This window comes from Cupressus sempervirens, chromosome 7 (genome assembly GCF_028749045.1).
Source record: "Cupressus sempervirens isolate cs-2001-9-10 chromosome 7, ASM2874904v1, whole genome shotgun sequence".
Classification (NCBI taxonomy): Eukaryota; Viridiplantae; Streptophyta; class Pinopsida; order Cupressales; family Cupressaceae; genus Cupressus; species Cupressus sempervirens.
The window spans coordinates 37860761-37880549 of NC_143124.1; the positions used below are offsets into that span (position 1 = coordinate 37860761).

Here is a 19789-nt window from a genome sequence, read left to right on the forward strand (position 1 = left end):
CCCTAATAGCAAAGTCAACAAGAGGGTCTTTGATAGTATCAATTATCACCCCTATTTTGTTCCATTTGGCACCTGTGTTTTTCTCAATTGCCTCCATGGAATCACTTCTCAATGTATTGGGCCATTCTAAGGTTGGATACCCTATTACCCTATGAATGATCCTCTTTGAAATCTATACTGGACTATCCTCTAACCATAAACTTTCATCATGTATTCTACTTAGGATGATTCTAATCCACTCAATTTTGAACATAGTGGGGAAATCTAGGGCATAGGTTAAGCCCTTCATCTCAACTATTTTATATTCTTCCTTCAATACCTCATTTTTGCATAATCTCTCATATGTATCCCTAATTTACATGTCTCCTATGGCTCCTACCTTGCAATTGTAACATCTCCTAACATCTTGTACCATGACTACTTTAGGAGGAATAATAGATAGGGCTCCAATAGGGTCATTTTTATATGCAACTTTCAGGATTGGCTAAAAATTGGGTTGTTTGACCTCATTTAACACTAGCTAGACTTCAAAAGGCTCTTTCTCTTGGAGTTTTCTAGAAGATGAGGCTATTTCTAGAATCTATAGTTTCTACACACAGAAATTTTAAAAATTGCGTAGCTCAACACAAGTTAAATACCTCAAATCGATAAACTTTGTGTGGAATTTGTGTTGAAATCTCTTGCGACTACTTGAATCTCTACTTTGGAGTCATTTTGCACTCTTCTTCATTCTTGTTCTTTGATCACAATAATGAAAAATGGTTCAAAATGTGATCATATACCCTAATTTCATAGCATTTAATGCTTGATGTATTTACAATTGTCCACTCAGCTTCTAAAGATTTTTTGCATTACTCAGCTTCAATTGATTTCCAATCGCTCAGCTTCCACTACCAACTCAGCTCACATTGACTTTGACAATCAACTCAGTAGATACTAAGTTGTTACTCAACATCCAAAGGTAACTTGGCAACACTATTAAGAATTTAACTTTGCATCTTCATTCATGCTTATCTATCCTTTGCAATGCTCACTTATTTTGGGAATTGATGTATGATAAGGTATTAAATATTAGTCTCATACACCTTCTTCTGCTTAGTTGGATGAAGAGTGACCACTTGCCCTTTTGGGTGAAGTGATCCCTCCATTGAATGTACTACCTCCATCTCTTCTCTTCCTTGTTCTATTCATTTATCCTCTAATATGTTAAACATCAACTTTTTCTTTTCCTTTATTGAACTCGGAGTTGGGTGCCTTTGACTTGGTTGGGCAATACTTGCTTATATGTCTTGTCTTTAGAAAACTAAAGCAAGTGGTTTGACTCAACCACCTATTGTAGTTGCCACTAAAATGTGTTTCAATGTAGTTCTTAGGAATGTGTCCATATTCCTGATAGTAGTGACAACTCTACCTAGTGTTGTAGTCCCAATTGTAGTGATGTCCATGGCTTTTGGTCTTTTCTGGTTGATTTGGTGTCCACATAGGCTTTGATATGTGTTCAAAAAATCTATGTCCATACTTTTTGCAATTGTAGCAATGACCTTCAAATCTTGGTGTCCTTATGGTTCTAATTCTGCAATCTTGTGCCTAGTGACTTTGCTTATTACACTTGTGACATTGACCAATGTTCTTAGGTTTTTCATACTGATTGGCATTCTTGCTCCCACATACATTAGAGGTATGTCCCTTTTTACCATAGAAATGACAAGTGAGTTTAGTATTCTTACCTTTGTCACTTTTTTCTTCTACAGTCTTAGATAACTCTTCTTCTTTAGTGTTGGTGTAACCTAGTCTTGAAGTGTCATTGTTGGATCTTCGTGATTTCAGTAGTTGTTCAAAGTGCTTGATGGCTTCACTAGATTTGTTGAAGCTCTGTACAATTTCCTTCTCTCTTCTCAAGTCATTTTGTAGTTGTTCATTTTGCATTTTTAGTGTGGAGATCTCAATGTACTTGACATTCAACTCATAATGTGCATTCATCATTTGGCTTAGGGTGTCTAGTTGCATGTTGGAAACTCTTGCAAGATCTATTGACTTTTCCACCAATCTATTGGCAAGGTTTCTCTTATCATCTTCTATCATAGCCTTATCTTAAATGGCTCTCTTCTTTTTAGTTATTTCACAAAGCATCATGGCTTGTGATTCTTGAGAAATTCGATCTCTTCTACTTGAGCTCTATTCTTCTCCAAATTTTCTATTGCTACATCAAACTCTTTGGTATCTCCATTGGAAAACACTTTTGAGGTGTCAATCTCCTTATAATGTGTGTCATTTTTAGCTATGGAAATCTCTCTTCTTCTCTTTAGGGATTTCCTTAATTCTTCCCTAGCTTCTTCAAGAGAATGTAGGATGAGGTGTATCTCAACCTCCTAGTTCTCTATGATCTTCCCAAGTTTGTAGACTTCCATCTCTAGATCTTTCTTGGTGCAGGAGCACCTAGGAAGGCTAAGTTTGAAACCTAGGTATTTCCTTATTTTTGTCTTGTAGTGATGCTAGCCACATCACTAGTGCAATAATAGGACTAGACTAGTCCTTAGGTAAGGTTGGTTAATCTAGAAGGATCCAAAATGGGTCTACAGGCCTAAAGTTGCTCACTGGGTGACTTAGGTCCAAAATGTGAGAAAGTGACCAAAATAGGCTTTTAAAGGGTTGAATAGGTTTTTTGAGTTCATAAATGTCATTTAATATGTCTATGTGGTCCTTGGAGCAAGTTAGAGGGTCTAATTCCCTCTAGAGCAAAAGTCGCTCAAAAGTTGTCAATGTTGTCATGACAACATTGCAACTTTTTATTGCAATTTTGACAACTTTGTCATATTGGTTGGTTTGAAGGCCATAACCATAAAAATTGGTTGAGTGCACATGAGGGAGCCTATAATAGGTCAAATGGACAGATTTTTACAGGTTGGACAAGTTGGTTTGACGAATTGTTCATTTGTATTGACTTTGCACATGGTTTTGTTGTCGGTTTTATGCATTTGAAGCATTTTTCAATAGAAGTGGATTGTATGGGCTGATATTTTTGTGGGAAAAGTTCTGAAATTTTGTTTTAAATCCTTTTGTAAAGTTTTTTTGATCATTTCAATCATTTTGTTTTGGTTTAAAAAATTATTTTTGTTTTAGACAGTTTGCTGTCCTGAACAGGGCTGCATTGAAAAATGGGATCTTAGGGCCACTTTCCACCATTGGAAACCTTTGTTATTTTGTTATTTGGAACTAAGGTCCATGTAAATTATGTACCAAGAAGGAGGGCCCTTGAAAACAGAAGCAAGCACTTTTAAAATGATGCCCTAGGCAAGCCAAATGCAACTTGGCTAGGGATCATAGTCAAAAAAACAAGCTATGGAGGGGATTGAGAGTTCAAATGCCTCAATCTGGCCACACAGTGATTAAGGAGAAGGTCTAACCTTAAGGAGAGGTCTTGGAAAGGTGTCTAAGGTGGTTTTCTATCACAACAACGATAAAGCCTTTGAAACCCTCATTTTAGCCAAATTTTGTACTTTGGTTGTACAGACAGTTTGAGGGTTGGAAAATTACAGAATCTTGAGGTACTTTGAAAAGGGTATCCATAAATATAATTTTTTTGTAGGGTTGTTAAGAATTTTTCCAAGAAATCTTGTTGCCGGCTATTTAGGAGGGCTAATTCCTAGTAGCCTTTTTGGAACATTTTAGTGTTTGAAGCCTTGTGGGTTGAATGTGCCTATTAAATCAGAATTGTTTGGGATCTTGGATTTTAGAAGGAGTCCAAAGAAACCATAGATGACTAGTTAGCACCCTTGGAGGTCTAGGTGGACTTGAGGGTTGATGGTGGACTGGGGAAGGCTAGTGAGCAATGATGTTACTTTGTTGGTGTGCCTCCAACTGAAGGAATTGGATCTCTTGAGCAAGATCCTAGGAAGCATAGGGTGTGTAGAAGCCCTAGTGGGTCAGGTGAATGACCTAAGGAAGCCCTGAGAAAGCTTGGGGTTTGGAAGCAAGGTTGGGGTGTTACATCATTTCTCTCCAAGCTATAAGACTTCTCCTTGTGAGAACTCAGCTTTGATACCAATTGTTGGAATTTACAAATAGGAAGATTACTTCTAAGAGGAGGGGTGAATCAAAAGTAGCACAATTCAACCTTTAAAACTTTTAGCTGAAATTAATCACATGCATGTAACACATCTAGCAAATAGGAAAATAAAGACATGCATGAAAACACATAATACAAGATTTTGTTCACTTAGAAACCTTCCAAAATGAGAAGGTAAAATTGGGGTGGGGATGACACCCACAACTTATCATTACGACACTATGTAATTGGTCAAGGTTACAAAGTTTGACCACCATCAATGGTCTACTCTGTGAGAGGCCTGCACTGTTAAAGGCTTTACACCGTATTAAAAGTGACCTGTCTAAAGTATTTACTAACATTCACTTGGAATGTCACCATGTTAAAGGATTTAACACCTTCTTAAAGGTTCAAGAAAATAGTTGTTAAGCCAACCTATCTTCATAGGATTTTCATTATCCTAATACAATTTCTAGAAAGTATAGTAGAATGTATTGATCTAATGACTTACAATCTTCAATTATTGATTCTAGATCCTTGTTATACACAATCTATTTTGATCCTTCCTGACCTAATAAATCTCTGTGTGAAGTGCTGATTCTCTATTCTAATCAACTAAGTTTTGCAATGTTTTTCCTCCGCTAAGTCTTGACACCCCTTTTAACTTCATTAGCATTCTCTCATGCATTCCATACAACTCTTTCTAACACTTATGAATTATGGGGTTTTGACCTACTTATAAAGATTTTGAAGACTTAGGGTTAGGTATGAATCTATGATCAAGATTCATCCATCTTTCTTACTCAATTCTTTATATTTTTCTTATTGGCTACATGTTGATCACATGGGGAATGTAATAGATTTGATCTTATCTTCTAGAACTTGAAATCAATATGTACTTCATAGACTCCTAATAGGGTCAATATCCTTAACAATATCTTATTGTTTAGTGAATCATTTAGTGGGTATCATCTCCACTGGGTTTTTCCCTTGGCTAGGATTTCCCTAGTTAAAAAATAATAGTGTTATGAGTTCTCTATATGTATGGTTATATTTATTTTTCAACATTTTTGGTTTACTTTCATGTGCAAGTTATAAAGTAATTAATAATATTCAGTTGTGGAAAAAAGATTGTAGAATACTGACTCACCACCTCTCTTAGTATTATATATTTCTAATAGTTGGTATCAAATCCCAGTTACTCAGAAGAAGTTTAACAACTTGAGTAAGATCTCTTTAGACATGGAACAATTGAAAAAAAGCTTTGAAGAAGCTCTTTAAGTAGATTGACCTTCTTACTGAAGAAAGAGATAACCTAAAAGATAGATATGAAGATACAAAAGTCTTCATCGGTAAACTAAAAGACAAGATTGATAATCTAAAATCTAGAAAGGAATTAATTGTATAGACTAGTGATAATAATGAAGTAGGAAATCTCTAGAAAGAAAATAATATTTTTAAGCATGAACTAAAAATTGTTGAACTTAAGTTGAGTCTTTAGAAAAATGGTGGCAAGATGAACCACCCAAACAAGTAAGATGTGAGTTTAGAGGTAGATGCTTCATATGGAATGAAGTTTGACATGTGAAAAGAGATTGCATAGGTAAGTATTTTAAACTGATTACTAATTCTCATTGTTATAGTTATCATGGTTATAGACATAAAGCAGTAGAATGTAAGAAACCTAAGTTTGATGGTAATAATGCAAATAGTAGATTGTTCAGGAATATTAAGCCTACAGGTAATGAAAGAGGGAGATCATAAAATAGGTCTAATGATGGAGAGAAATCTAATGGAGAAAAGAACCAATTTGTGTGTTACAAGTCTAACAATCATGGGCACATTGCAAGGAATCGCAAAGCATATGAAAGTCAAAATAGAACAAATCATAGAAGAAATGCACTTGTGTGTTAGTTATGTAATAATTTTGGATATATAGCAAGATATTGTAGAATGGACAAAAGGAACTTTAATAGGAATCCTAATTACAGAAGGAACAACAACAATAATGATAGAAGGAATGCTAATAGTAGTGATAATAATTATAAGGAAGCAATTAAGGAAAATGTTGATGAATTTAAAGAAGAATTTGTGATAACTAAGGATCCAAAAAGCTCTTATACAGATTTTGGAGGAATAGTATTTTGATGCACTTGATAAGAAATTGAAGTCAGAGATTGTTTATGACTCATTCTACCTAAATTAAGAAACTTCAAAAGAGGTAGTGCATCAGTTGGTTAGTATTGATGTTAGAGAGAGAGTTGGTAGTTGCACAATTAACAAAAGGTAAAGGACATAGAGAGAAATCTATGGTCAAGTGTGCAAGTTAGGATATGATCTTAGTAAGTAGGAATTTAGAAAACAAGCTTACTAGTAAATGGAGACAATTTTTAAATTTGTGGTAGATATAAATTTAATGCATAGCATGATTTGAAATGACTTAAGGATCACAAACAAGATTGTGTGTACCATTTGTTCAGGTGAAGTGTCTTTAGTGAATTGAAGAACAATTTGACAGTAAATTGAAGTGCAAAAAGAATTTTATGAAGCACAAAGTTGCAAAAGTTGTAAAATATGATTTTAAGGTATTTTACAGAGATAAAGCTAAATTTCTTACTGAATACAATAGAATTACAATGGCTAGTTAGATTGCTTATTATGTGAGTGACAGACCACGATATGTATTCAAGAAACATCTGTTTGTTTCACTTTTGTATGACCCATTGCATGCATTTCTGAAAGTTCCATAGAATGTGCTTCATGTTGAAGCTATTATATCCAGTGTAAGATTGAAATTATAGGAGATGAAGATATTCACAAAGATTTGGGAACCATATGTAACAATTATCTATCCTTGAATCTGAGTATTCACACATAAGCGAAGTAAATTTAGTAAAATATATGTTTTATATTAAATTTGATAATTGTAATTGAACATGAATTATTCTAAGTAGGGTACACAATGATTTGTTATGGCTAGGTGATGCACAGATAGTTATCAACAATGACCTAATTTATAAGGTCATAAGCTTGAGCAATAAGGGGTGCAATCCCATAAATGAGAAGAATGTAAGGAAAATGGTTGAGACAAACTTGAATACTAGGTTTGATGGAAGAAATATGAAGGTAGATGCAATTCAAGACAAATGAGTGAAGCTATTAAGCAAGATATTAGGGTACACAATCAACCATGGATTAAGGGTTAACTCTGTTATGTGGGTTATGCAATGGCAGTTCAAGGGAGAAAAGTTAATTTGAGTGAGATTATCAAAATGCAATTATTGGATAATATTGTCAAAGTGAAGAAATCAAAGAGTGCAATTTTCAAATTTGAGTCCTTACCGACTCATTTATTTTTCTATGCTACAAGGAAGTTTCTTGGAATAAAAAATTGGGATAGAAACAAGTGCACAATGAAGATGGTGACCCAATGCTATAGATCTAAGTTAGAGAATGTCAGAGATGATGACATTGACATAATGATGAAAAGTTTCAAGTCAAAAATGAAACAGAGGTATAGAATACCTCCCTAAATGGTGGAAAAGTACAAGGAAGAAATATGCTTCATGGTGGAGACTGAAAACACCTATATGGAAGCTATGGTACCAAGGGTTAATTTCATAGAACCCATGGGATATAAGATGCGCATAGAGCTCATAGAAGGGTATGTGCAAATCATACTTTAATTTGAGGACATAGAGTTCCCTAGATGGGGAACCTATCAGGAGAAAATGAGATTAGTTCAGTTAGAACTACCTAGCAAGGAAAGCAAGAAGAAAAGAGAAAAAGTGATAGATTCATCCCAAAGGAATCATGCATGAATAGAGAGGAATTTAATGAAGTCAAAGCCATTGTGCTGGAAATGAAAGCAACCAGAGAATTTAAAGTGTTAGCATCAACTCCTATTGTTGATACCTGTTTGTGTGCTGAGCATATCTTACACCTAAACAATAAAAATTGAATTTTTTTTTTTTTTAAATGTGTATAGAATCAAGTATCAAACAATAATATATAGTTTATTTTTAATAATTTTAAGTATATCATAAGTTATTAAAAATTTGGTAGACATATGTCTGTGAGGAATGTTAAGGAATTGGTAAAAGTAATTAAAGTTTACCATGTTAATGTTGTCCAAAAATTGAAAAAATTATATTTTTAGAAAGCTAAGAATATGCGTAAGATTCTAGTGGCAATTTTAGAAATACCCACTTAACCATTAGCAAATGTGATGAAGATAAAGATGAGAATTCATCTTAGAAGATGAAAATTTGTCTAAAGGAAAAACATTGGAGGGGAAATAGTCTCTCAAGCCTTTGGGTTGTTTCCCTATGCTATCACCAAGCCATAACCTGATTGGGTTTCTAGTATTCAAATAACCTAATTGGGTTATGAAAATGAAAAATTGCATTCAAAACCTGATCGAATTTTGAAGAACTAAATGTAGGCTTTACTCAAAAGGTCATAGCTTTCACACATATGAAGTCCAATTGTCTCTATTAAAAATTGATTGGAAATATATTGAAGAGATCTACAACATGATCTAGATAAATCAATCCTATGACATAATTTTTTAATTGTCTATCAATTTAAATTAAGAATAATCTAAAATAGGTAGTCATAGTTTTACAAATGTAGAATCAATAGGTAAACATGAATGCTAACATATTTTTAATTCTTTCTCAAAATACACACACTCACTCACTAACTAAATAAATCTTGATATATCTATCTTACTACCTTTTAACAAATTGCATTCTTTAACTAACTCATAACCTCTCTCTCTCTCTCTCTCTCTCTCTCTCTCTCTCTCTCTCTCTCTCTCTCTCTCTCTCTCTCTCTCTCTCTCTCTCTCTCCTCCTCCTCCTCCTCCTCCTACCCCGTAATCTCTATCTCCATCACTTCATTTCTCTCTCACTCTCTCTTAAACCTCCTTCTCTATCTATCTAACCTCTTCATAACCCCTTTCCCATCTCTCTATGACCCCTAATACCTAACCCCTTTCTCTGTCTATGTGAAGTTCCCACTTCAAGGATCAAAGGTCAAGGAGATAGAGTGGGGGGTTTGGGATTAGGGGTTAGAGAGAGATAGGTAAGGGATTAGAAAGGTTTTAGAGAGAGAGAGAGAGAGAGAGAGAGAGAGAGAGAGAGAGAGAGAGAGAGAGAGAGAGAGAGAGAGAGAGAGAGAGAGAGAGAGAGAGAGAGAGAGAAAATTAGGGGTTATTTAGTTAGTGAGTGAGTGTGTGTGATTGTTTTATATAGAGAAAAAATTAAAAATATGCTAGCATTTGTGTTTACCTATTGATTATGCATTTGGAAAATAATGACTACCTATTTCAAACTACACTTAATTCAAGTTGATGGAAAATAAATAATTAGTGACATAAGATTGATTAATCTACATAATGTTGTAGATTTCCTCAATATCTTTTGAATGCATTTTGAATAGAGTCAATCGAACTCTGAATGTGAAAGTTATGGCTTCCACAGTAAAGCCTATTTTTATTTCTTCAAAACCCAATTGGGTTTTTTGTTAATGTATTTTGGCTAGGCTTGGTAACCAAGCCTGACCACTTTTTGAAATTTTAAATAGCTCAATCAGGTTATTCATAACTCAATCAATTTATTAACATTTTTTTTGTGGTGGCCACTAAATTGTACCCCATCTCGGTGCACACATCCATTATAAAGATATGATGTCAGATTGGAAAGAGGTGATCTATTATCATCATTCAAGTGTAGACTGTAAGATTAAGGTATTGATTCATTTTAATAGGTGTTTCAAAGTAAATCTCTTAGCAAATTTTTCCTAAAGGAAATATGTTAATCTCTTAACAAAATGTCCACTTAATTGTGTAGCTAAAATCTTTTAATCAAGGTAAACTGATTAATTCTTGTAAGCTCTTAACATGGCACACCCCTCTCAGAGTAGATCATCAGAGCTGTTCAAAATTTGTTTCCCTAATAGGCACACTTTATTTTTGTAGTAGTGAAGAGTTTGTGGGTGTCATCCCAACCACAATTTTACCTTCACCTTGGAGGGTTTCTACTTACCAAATCGTTGCGTAACATGTTCATCTATTGTTGACATGTTTTATTCGTGCAAGTAGATACTAGATATGATATTATATTGCAATAAATGTTTCATTTGATATAAGGTCAATATGAGATAAGGGCTTATGGTGATAATGTCAAATATAGTTTATGTTTGAAGTAGTACAAGTTTCATAGATCCAAATTCACCCCCCACCCTCCAATCTTAGCATCTTACTTTCCTTGTTAGAATTCCAACATTCTTTACATAAATAACATGATTATTTTTTGGATTCTTGCATTAAAGATTTGGGAGACATAATTAATTACATTAGTCCTTTCTTTGTTGAGGATTATCCTTCTTTAGTCATTATGAGGGAACACTCTAATGCTCATCATTCTCCATTGATCCTACTTTTGAGTTTGATGTGATTGTGGATCCTTTATATTATTACATTTGGAGGAGGCTTCTTTCACTTTAGAAAAGACATTTGAGTCTTTAGAGATTGACATTCATGAATCTCAAACTTCACTTGAGATGTCACAATGCATGGTTCAAGTTGATCATACTCATGAGTTAGAGATTCCTATTTATTTTCATGAGACATCATATATTTTGAGGGCTCTTCCTAGAGATTGGGTTGGATTATTTTATACACTTATGGCATTATTTCTACCAAAAGGGAGGAAAACCATTAATTTTTCCTAGTGCAATTTCTACATTAAACAAGAAGCATCTATCATGGTTTTACATTCTACATTGGGGAAGGGGGGAGATATTGTTCTGCTCTTCCTTCTTTATATTTCGAGGATACATCTTTGTCTTCTGGGTTTGTTCCCAAGAAGTTATAAGTGGTTCCTTGTTTGATGTGCCTTCTATAAGTCTTGATCCTGATTAGTTCACGAAAACCTCATCAACCAATGGCATGGTCATACATGAGCATACTTCATAGACATCATACTTCATTTGGATTTCTCTTCCTTTCTCCTATCAATATTTGGAATTTTTTTACATCTATACTTGTTCATCTCCTTCCCAAAGGAAGAAATTTTGTTTGTACACATGGTTCTACCTTTTGGACCTTCAAGCACTTGCCATACTTGAAGGACATTATTAATTATGGGGTGGATATCATATCTCCTTGTTTCCTTTTTATGGGGAGATTCTTGGTTGTCTATGCATGATGCATGTCATAATAGGGGAGTCTTGATTGCCTCCGTCCATGCATGCATCTTGTTTATTTTTTCTCTCTTTTCTGAGGAGGGTTTTTCCTCACGAGGTTTCCCTCTTTCTCTTCCTTATGAGAAATTTTTTTTTTTTCACTTACATATTGTTCATGAGTACCTAACATGGCCTGGTAGTTAGGACTCATTTAGCCTTGTGAGCTTAAGAGGATTCCCCTGAGTTACACCTAAGGGGTAGTAGTATAATTAAATATTTACTAAATATATTTTACTTAAGTTTATATAGAAAAATGCATTTGGATTAATTTTCATGTAGACATATAAGATTTCATATTTTATTTTAGCACATGGTGTTGGAGAATTCCACTTGAGGAGGAGCTAGTTATCATCGCATACCTCTTCTTGTATAAGATCCACTTAGTTCCCCTATTACATTATCATCCTCTTATTGTTGCATATGTTGTACATACTTTTTTGTACAATGGAGGATAATCCACCTTCGTTGGAGATGTGATTGGACCTTTTCTAGTTGATAGATTATCTCAAGCATATCTCATAGTTATCATGCATTGCCTATATATTCAAGCATATCTACATTGTGGTCTTAATGGACATTTTATTTATGTATTTTTTATCATTATTAAATTAATCAATCAATAATATTATTTTTCCCATCTCTCTGGTTCTATAAATTGAGCTTCTAGATCTTAACATTTTTATTCTTTTCCTTAAGAAAATACTTGCATTTTATAACCTTCGCCCTCCCCTCCAAGTAGTGAATGTTAGTTACAAGCAAATCAAATTTTTTGCATAGACTCTTGATTTGATGGGGTACACTTAATGTGAAGTTTACGGTAGCTTTTAGTTGATGAATATCCTCACTTAATAATTTTCATGTCTCATTTGACTCTTTGAAGTCTTTTAGGAAATTTTCACCCAGGTTGATAGCCTCACACACAATGAGAAAAACATTATACAGAACTTGCAACTTTTCAAGAATTTCCTTTAACGAATGAGACAATGTGACTTTATTCATTATTTTCACTATGTCCTTGGTTTCCAATGTGACCTAAGACAACTCATATGTTCTTTTTAACTAAGCATTGGCCTCCTAAAGCTCCATCTTTAATGTTGCAATTTATTCATTTAGAGAAGATGAATCCAGTTGTTCTACTATATTATTTCTAGGAGAAAAGGTCTTATTCTCTAAGGCGTTCCTTAATTATGCATTCAAGGTCAAAACCTTTGTGTATGTAGGATAATTTTTCCCCCCTTTCCTCAAGCAATATATATTTAGTCTCTTTTCAAATAGTTGGGTAGCAACCATGGCCATCTTCATAATATGCATGGTGTGAGTGTCAAGCTCTAAAGTAGTACATGTCCATTATTTTTCTAACTACCACCCCTTGATCATCTTTTCTTCTACTCCCACAAGTACTTTGGGGTCTATTAGCACTCAGATCTTTTACGCATATTCCTAATGCTTTCAAAGTTGGGTCTATCTAGATCTATGAATCCATTGTCCTTTTCAAATTGCAAGGAAAAAGTGTGTCCTACTATTGTCTAATATGATCTAAAAAGAAAATTTGTAGATTCCATTTAGGGATTAGTAACAGCCCACTTTCCTTAACAGTTTTCCTTACTTCAGTGGCACAAAGATGACTCAAATCAATGCCACTTAGCCATTCAATGTCTTTTCTCTAGAAGGTCTTCTAATGGTCCTTTTACCATGAACCATACAACTTTAATCTAGTTATGTTGAAGAAGTAATCATCTGAAATACATAATTTAGCCACTAAGGCTCTTTCACCATGCTTATTCTCCAAGGGTATCTCATTATCCACATTCACTATATTATCTTGATCATCATTATATTGTCAATCCCCAGAAGAGGATGCTAGAGATTGCTTAACATCTTCTTCATTCATAGTTATTTTTACCAAAATAATAGCAACTTCTTATGTTTGTTCTCTAATTTGGGAGACTTCATTTGTAACCAAGTGGGTGATGCCAATAAGTAAGATTTTAGCATTCTTACTTAGACAACCTAATTATCTTATTGGTTTTAACAAACAAGATATTACACATGCTTTTAATCTTTTCATGTTGTCACTCACTAATCTTTCTCAGTCTAGATTTTTTGCAAACTATGTTCAAGCATATAAGATACAACCTAACCAGGTCTCTAGAGTGAGGAGTATATACATGATTTCAAACTAGAAGGGTCATCTCCTCTAAGGACATATCTCAGGTGATCACTTTCCCTAAATTTGGCTTTGTTCCACGACCTTCTATGAATTTTCCACTAACTAGGAATGCAACTTTCATCATTTAATATAATGGTGCTTCTCTTTGACTTGTCAATGAAAATTAACTCCCAACCATATATCTAGACATATAGACATATGTGCACAAATGTATATATAGATATTTATAGTGCACATGTACACATAAAATCTTATATATAGTTCATAGATAATGTATACATAGATATCTTAAATGAATATGTGTCTACATATATAGACTAGCATATACATATTTCTAAAAAAAGATTTAAAATATTCATCATATCACAACCCAAAAAGTATTTTATGTTTCTATTATTTTGTGAAAAAACTTTAATACTATTTGCTATCATAATTTTCTTTCCATTTAAAAAAAAATTATTTTAACTAAAAATAATAATTGTATTTTCAAAACAAACATTTTAGTTTAAAATAATAATTAGATTTTCAAAACAAACTTTTTAATGCAAGATAATTGAATATTTTTATTAAATGAGATATAATTGATGTTCTTAATTCTGTTTCTAAATTTTACTGCATTCAGCTGTAATTATGGAGGATATCGGCCGACTTTGGAACGGCTACAATAAATTTTTAAAAATATTCTGGAAAGGGGCGTAAGGCTCTATATATTCTGAGGGCGCTTCGGTTTCATATCACTTGTTGAGTCGGTTGGACAGGTCGATCTTTCTAATTCGAATTTAAGGAGCGAATATAGCGAAAAAAAATTGGATAAAGCGTTCATGACCAAGATAGGGAAATTTTGGCATCATTATGAAGGTTTAGAATTCCCCGCTCTGTAGTTTGTAACAGCTGTTCTGACAGTAGCTATTTTTGGGAATTTTGTGATTCTTTATTTTAAATTTCGGAACCCTCTTTTGTTGTTTACACATTCCATTCTTCTAATGGAAATAGTGTAACTTTTCGAGCAAGCCAAACTGCCGCAGATTGCTTCTTGGAACATTTCCAATTCATACTGTTTCAATTTTGTAAACCCCAGGTATGTGGACTGCAAGATAAACCCTGCAGCTGTATTTCATCGTCGTTAGCCTGCAACTTCTAATATTTTATAAATTTAATTGTAATATGTTTGTATCCAAATCTGTTTATTTTTAAAATCCTATTTGGGGTTGTTTTGTTGCAGAACATGGAATCATTATCTGAATTAGTTGAAGTGAAAGAAACTATTTTTGAGATGTCATTTGGGGAACGAAGATTTCTTGACGAACATTCAGCTATTGACTTCTTCAGGCCATTGGAAGAACCCGGGAAATCTTGTACCAAGTTATGCCTTAATAACATAAGTTTTGGAACAGAGGCAGCCCATGTCGCAAACAGAGTCTTGATGGGTATTCAGAAAACTTTAACAGAGGTGGAACTTTTAGATTTTGTGGACGGAAGTTTCGAGTCTGAAGCACTTGAGGTCATTGCAATATTGTCATCTGCTTTAGAAAGGTGCATGTTGAGATCCTTGACTTTTGATCTGTATGAATTGGGAGAGAAGGGAGTTAAAGCTTTTGGACCGCTCTTGAAATCTCAGAAGACGCTCGAAAATCTGAAATTCATAGATACCCACATTTCCGAAGAAGCTGCTAGATTCATTTGTGAGCTTCTTCCATCTATTGAAAGGATTAAGGGTTTGCGTTTTTGCCACAACTACTCAGAAGATGATGCGGCAGAGGCCCTTTCAGTGCTTGTAAAGAAATGCATTGCTCTGGAGGATTTTGAATTCTCAGGGAGTTGTATAGGTATCCAAGGTGTTAAAGCTTTAGTAGGAGCTTTGAGCCAAGGCGGCAGGTTGAAAACACTCAATTTATCAGATAACATGTTTGGGACAGCCGGTGGTGTTTCTCTGAGCCAAGTCATCCGTGGACACCTAGGTCTCACAAAAGTTCATTTAAACTATATGGATCTTGAGGATGAAGGCACAATTGCCATTGCGGACAGCCTCAAGGATGCTGCTCCATCTCTAAGAGTTCTTACGATTGCTGGAAACGGTATCACTCCAAAAGCCGCTCCAGCTTTGGCTGCATGCCTTGCTGAAAAAAGCTTTTTGACAAAGTTTGTTGCAGCACAAAACAAACTCCAGGACGATGGAACAATCATGATATGCAAAGCAATTTCGAAAGGTCATGAGCAGCTTAGAGTGCTTGATTTGAGTACTATTGCTATCTCTAGAATTGGGGCTAAGGCTGCTGCTGAGGCTGTTGCAGACAAGCCTGATTTCAGTCGGCTTTTTATTCATGGGAATTTCATTACTAAAAAAGGAATTGAGACGGTCAAAGATGTGCTAAGAAAAGGTACCAAGGGTGAATATGTTCTTGGAGTGCTGTATCAATATAAATATGATGGTCACATGTTGTATCAATATAAGAATGAGGGTCTCAGTGATAGTGACTATGAAACTGACAGCGAGCTAAAGTGGTATGGCATTTATGATTAAAAGCGCTGCAACAGGTTTCGATTTCAAAGAAATTTGGAAAAATTTGTTAAAGTCTTCAAACACAAGGCCCATTCTCCTTAATTTCACTTGTACTAGTCTGATGTCGGTCATCTTTTGTTTCCTAGAACATATAGTCAGTGTGGTCTTTTGTCTGATGTAGTGAGTAGACAACTGTCGTATCCCCTAAACACCTTGTTAATTCCCTTGTGTGACCCCTGGCCCTGATGTAATTTGGACCAGGGTTGAAGATTTGAATTTTGTTATGTGAATCTATGTTTATGTGTTGTTTGTGAACATTGATGCCAATGCTTCTGAATGTGATTATTATACGTATCATCTGTAATTTAATGCATTGATTTTATTTTAGTTCAAGTTGTACTAAAAATATTGTTGGTGGACTTGCGTGAGGTTTCTCTTTGATTGCAGGGTCCCGGTGTAAGATGAAATGGGTTTTGTTTTTCTGTTGGTGAGAGACAGGTAGTTATGTTCCGTGCTTTGTGTCAATGCCTTCATTCTAGCTTGCTTCTACACATTTCCAGTGTTTGGGTGTCTCTATTTCAAAGGAAAAAGGGATTGAAATGTTATGTTTGATTTTTTTTAGCATTATATCAATCTTCGGACATGTAGATACCTCTCTTTGGCTACACATATAGTCCTTAAATCTATGATTCAACCGAGTGAGCTTAAATCAAAAACTTAGAGTAACTACCTATTCAAGTTGAGTTAAAATTCACCTAACTTTCACAAATGATGGAGCACAAAAGTTATCTATAATTACAAACAATAAGTTCGGCAACTTGAAATGTAAATCTTGGAAAGACAAAACAAATTATTAGTTTTGTTGAAGTGAGAGCTTGTCTTCTTCCAATCTACGAATCAGTTAGGATTTACCTAATTTTGACAATGATAGAGCCTGAAAGTTAATTTTAGTCGTAATATGGTATATTTTCACTTTTACAAATAGAGCAACTTGAAAAGATAGAACAAAAAAATAGTTTTGTTGAAGTGAGAGCCTGTCTTCTTCCAATCCACAAATCTTCCATTCAATAGCTTGTATATGTTGAAATTATTGAATGATTGTAGTGTGCCCTCATTCTGTGCTCTCCTTCAAACCATTCATCTCTTATACATTTTTATGGGAAAAAATGCATTAAATGCTTCTTGATCAGATAGTGTCAAATTTTGGACTAAGTTTTTAAACTTGGTCACCAGTCCTAATCTTTTAGCACCTGGCCCAGGTCTAAGGACCAGTGGTTCACCTTTGACTGTGCAAGGATCTTTACTGCTAAGCTTTGAACCAGAATAATATAAACAAAATACAGAAACTTGGAAAGGCATATGAACAGATGACACAATTCTTGATCCTGGGAAAACCCTCCTACTTGAGTGAAAAACCCAGCCACACCCAAATATGGATCCTTTATTGTATGTTCTTAAAAACAATACAAAAGTATTCTGCTTATGATTGAAATTCTCAACATCAATCAATAAGACTGCCTCCTTTTACTTCAGAAGTGACACAATCTCCAATATCATACAATCTTCTCACAGTAGAAGTGATACACAAAATAAGCATTTAGCTCTGTACACAGATTGAATGCATGTTAATCAATTACAGTTTCAATCACCTCCAAACTCTTACTTGTACAACACAGAGGTCACTAATTGTAAACCAATCTCATCTATGTGAGAAAATAACATCCCTAATATATCAACACCCATCCTTACACATAGTTGCACATGCAATATTCTCAAACTGCCAAATATGCAGAGTTGCAAGACCTATGCTGACTCTCTGCACGGTAATCTCACAAGTCATGTGAACAATACTAGCCACTGCACCATACATAGAATCAGCACATTGATGCCATAGTTACACCACCCTGGGGGTAGGGGGATGGGGGAATGGGGGGAGAAGTTTTCGGGACAAGGGGACAAAGGAACACTAATTGTGGACAACGACAGGGGACTAGGGGGGTCGTATATATTATACATATGGTACTTAAAATGTAAGTTATGAAAAGATTTGTTGCAATATAAGATATAAAGATGTAAAAGAGTAAATACTTGAAATTGCATTGAATTGGAACATCAAACATTGAACATAAATAGTCAAATCAGGAAATAGCTAACACAGGGACATCCCCCCATCCTTGGCGGAGGTGGTGGAATCTAGTGGCATCATTGGGGACCGGGGAACAGAGTCCCCAAGTCTCCGGTGCGTCCAAATCCTTGGTGCGTGGGGCAAAAAGTGGGGGACGTGTCCTCATGTTACAATGATTGATGCTGATTCAATCACCAATTCCATGGAACATTACAAGATATACACGATAACCATGAAAATGAACAATCACCTCCAGAAAGAGTCTCATTGTCTTTTATATGAAAATCGACGAGTAAGATAATTGAGGAAGAAATAACCGAGACACCAATAACTTTATCAGTTTGCCAGTGATAGAAAGGTTGGACGTGTGGAGTCAAGGAAGCGGCAATGGCACATGAAAGATGGTAGAAAATCAACCAACAATGATGAAGCATTCGCAGTGACTTGGCAACAATGGAAACATTGAATTGGTGCCAATTAAGCCAGAAGCAAAGATGCACAAAGGAAACAGTTGAGCTTCAAACTTAAACTGCGAATATAGTCATAATGCAGCAGGGAGTAACAGAAGATTAGAATGCCACAAGAAACATGATAGTGCCATATTGTTAATGCTAGATGATAATAGAGGTGTCAAATCATCAAAAGAGAACAATGCAGCTACCAACATTAACGTGTTGAATACATTCAACCTTGAAAATATTCTGACATACACATCCAACATATTCGAGTAATGACGATGAATATGAACTGTCGGTATACAAACAGAAACATAATCATGATGCCAGACCAATCTTTCTCAATGGTGCCAAGACATCTTTTAGTATAATTAAATAGCTTGACCATGACAGGAGTCCACATGATGATTCAGCTGAGCAGAACAAGAAAACTGGAGGATGTCGTAACACATTTCCAGCGAATACGAGTCTTAAGAAAATGAACAGTGAACTTGGAAGAGTCTCTGTAGCATAGCAAGAACACTGATAAAATTGATGTCAGTCATTACAGGAATGAAGAAGCTCTCCTGCAAATGGGTTGTCAAGTCATGATGAGCAGCAGATATAAATAGATGATAAGCTAGAACAACATCAACAAAACAATGTGGAAGAAATATTTTGAAGCTACATCTTCAATATTCTCTCTTAGCAAAAAATAGGTCTTCTACAGACCATCTCATGGCAGAAGCAAGAAGCTGTAACAGAAAATATTGTCAACAATATCTCATCATATCAATAAGCAATTGTTATCTCATCATAACAATCATAGCAATATTTACCGTAGCTACTCCTAGAGGGTGAATTAGAATAAAAGGATATATCATAGAGTCACACGCATGACTTCTACCATGCCTACTCATAGAGTTGGAACAAGGGTTTACACCTTAGATGTCTGCCAGAGGAGAATGCATTACCACCATGCCTACTCACAAAGGGCGGAATGAGGGCTTTCACGTCAATCTTCTCCCAGAGAAGAATGCATTTCCACCATGCCTACTCGCAATTTACCATGCCTACTCGTTGAGGGTGAAACAAGGGCTTTAACATCAATCTTCTCCTAGAGAAGAATACATTTCCACCAGGCCAAGTCATAGAGGGTGGATTCACCATGCCTACTTGAGAGGGTGAAATGAGGGCTTTCACTTCAATCTTCTCCTAGAGAAGAATGCAATAAGCACATAAAGTTCATCTGAATGCTAAGACT

The 19789-nt window shown here is 35.0% G+C and overlaps 1 pseudogene across 1 annotated transcript; it reads left to right on the forward strand.

Moving 5' to 3' along the window:
• Positions 1-14067: 14067 nt before the first annotated feature.
• Positions 14068-16353, forward strand: LOC149545310 (RAN GTPase-activating protein 2 pseudogene; annotated as a pseudogene). Its single transcript, XR_016353563.1, has 3 exons — positions 14068-14324; positions 14460-14544; positions 14689-16353. The product of XR_016353563.1 is annotated as an RAN GTPase-activating protein 2 pseudogene (transcript).
• The last annotated feature ends 3436 nt before the right edge of the window (positions 16354-19789 follow it).